This window comes from Lactuca sativa, chromosome 8, assembly GCF_002870075.4.
Source record: "Lactuca sativa cultivar Salinas chromosome 8, Lsat_Salinas_v11, whole genome shotgun sequence".
In the NCBI taxonomy this organism is placed as follows: Eukaryota; Viridiplantae; Streptophyta; class Magnoliopsida; order Asterales; family Asteraceae; genus Lactuca; species Lactuca sativa.
Window position 1 is genome coordinate 90,176,567 of NC_056630.2, and position 2,887 is coordinate 90,179,453.

The following is a 2,887-nucleotide window of genomic DNA, read 5'->3' on the forward strand; positions in this document are numbered from 1 at the left end:
AAATTTAGAAATTTTTAGCACTAAAGCAAAGTCTATTAGTACCTCTCAATTAGCTTATATTTTGACTCTTTCACCTGAAAAAATACAATAGAACAAAGAAAAATGTGTTCTGGAAAATCTCACTGTTATGAATACACATCAAACTCAAATAATATTTTGGTAAAAAGAACTCTCATTGGCCAACTTCCTTTACAAACTACATAATGGAACCTACCCACAAGGATGCTCGTAACATAATTTATAGAGATCCCAATAATTAATATGTTCAAACTATAAGCCAAAAATGAAACCTACATTTCAAACCAGACCATCTTAGATCATAAGATTTTGAGCAACAACAGACATATTTTGATGTAAAGTAGAATGATTTAAAATGCATATTGAGTATGGTTCAATATTACCAAAGTATTCAATAATCTTAGATGAATTGGCATTTCACCAAATGACATTTTTCAGCAAGTGGAAAATTTTAGGAATTGCATGTTACTCTAGAAAGACAAATAGGCAGGTCCAAACTCGCTACAGACACAATTTTCCGGGTTATATTCACTGGAATATTTTAAATCTTGTGGCATTATAGAAAGATGAAAAGCATATGGATTTTCATGGACATGGAAATCCCCCACCTAATACACTAGAGGTGCAATGCGATAATGTCTGGTGCAAACTTAATAAGGATGGAGTATAAACGGTGGAAGCGGTGAGAAGTTTTTTTTATAAGAAAATCACTGTTGGTGCAGACAGTTCGATTAATTGGCTGAAAACCGCTCCTTTAAAAGTATCATGCTTCATTTAGAAGGCAAAACTTGGAAGATTACCTGTAGTAAATATGTTAGCAAAGAGGGAAATTCAACTACCATCAACAACATTCCTTTTATGTGACGACAGAGAAAAAACTATAGATCATGTATTCACCAGGTGCTCTTTTGCGAGATCGGCATTCGAATGGATACTTAGGGGGTTTAACATCCCTCAAAAATAGTTTGCGGATGTAAATGAAGTCTTAAACTTCGCTGCAGGATGGGTATCTGTCTAAAAAACGAAATATATTGATAGCCATATTTTTGGGTTCTTTTGGTGAATTTGGAAGACGGAAAATGATAAACTATACAACAAGGACACTAAATCCCCTACTATCATGGCCGATGAGGTCATGGAAATGGTGTATATGTGATATAAACATAGGGGGTAAAACACATATGTAGATGGAACGATTACTGTTGCTCCCCTTTTTCCTTGTAGTTTGCAATTTAAACCTTATATTTTCTTTTCACATCTAGCTCCTTGCTAGGGATGATTTCATTTATTTATCTAATAAATAAACAGGGTGTTACAACTCTCCCCCACTTAAATTAGATTTCGTCCTCGAAATCATCCCTTACCTTTCCTTACATGCTAACCACTCTAATAATATGGCCACAACTTCGAGCATTGCCCTAGCCTTCCCAAGGCATTCTAAATTATCCCTCGCAAGGTTCCAAAACCCGGAAACGAACGAACTCCTTACAACAAGATCACATCTACTCCGTCTGGAATCCGCTGTCTTGGGATGGTCTGAATCTCTAACAGAACACTCATACTGAATCATTATCGTTGAATCCAATCTGTTTATCTCATAACTGACCACTCAACTTCTGATCACTTGCGGTTGCAACTATAAAAAAGGGTCACAAACCCAATTATCCTTTAATAAAACTCAGACTCGGCCAAAGCTCAACTAATTTCGCTGCGAGTGACTTGGCATACCCCAAACGATCAGTTATTCCGTCCGAACTTGCAACCCAAAGCACAAATACTAACACTGCCCAAAAGCTGAGACTGTCAGAACACTGAACTGCCTGAAGCAATATGCTGCCACCTAGTCGCTTCCCAAAATCTATCGAGACCTGCCTGGTCTCGATTTATTCACCAATGATCTGAAATGTCGGGTTCAGGCCCGACTGCAAAGCCAAAGGACTCCCCACTTAGTTGCCTCACACGACTTCTAAACGAAATACTTCCATAGAACTAGTTGCCACTAGTTATCATGCCACAATGGCTCAAACAACTTTCTGATCTAATAGATCGGTTCCGTGTGTCGAATCCCGACATCACCCAATCCAAAACTAAAAGTGATTGCTACTTAACAAATGGTAGTCTTCATCACCAACAACCTTAAGCAGTCCATTCCTTCCCTGATCTCATATTTGTAGTGACGTCCCTACCATCTCATTACTGGCTTAACCAGATCTAATCCATTTGGGTAAGTCCGAAATCCAATCCGTGGATTTCCATATCCTCACTGCTGCACCCGAACTGATGTGTACTATTGCTCCTTTCGCGTCCTAACAACGCACTCATGCTACCTACCAACCTAGTGAATGCTACGGCTACACCCGCAGACTTACAACACTATATCACTATCTGGATGCCAGTGAATGCTACGGCTACACCTGCAGACTTACAACACTCTATTACTATCTGAATGCTTGTGAACACTACGGCTACACCCGCAGACTTACAACACTTCCCATGCTAACTGACCACTAGTGAATGCTACGGCTACCCCCGTAGTCTTACAACACTTTCCAAACTATCTAACTGCTAGTGAATGCTACGGCTACCCCCGTAGTCTTACAACACTTTCCATACTGGGTCGAACACGCACTCGACCTAACACGCAACTGAACTTGAGTCCTAACCAGAAATATAACCTGGTTCCCGAAACCTGCTATCACGTGACCCCATTGTATCAGTACCGTACCCATGCCTGTGATCAAAGCGTCACCATAAACCACAAAATCATCTGCACCCTCTGGCAGGGTGAGAATCGGTGCCTCGTACAACCGTTGTCTGAGAGCCTCGAAGGCTGCCTGCTGCCCAGGCCCTCAACGAAAGGCCACCGATT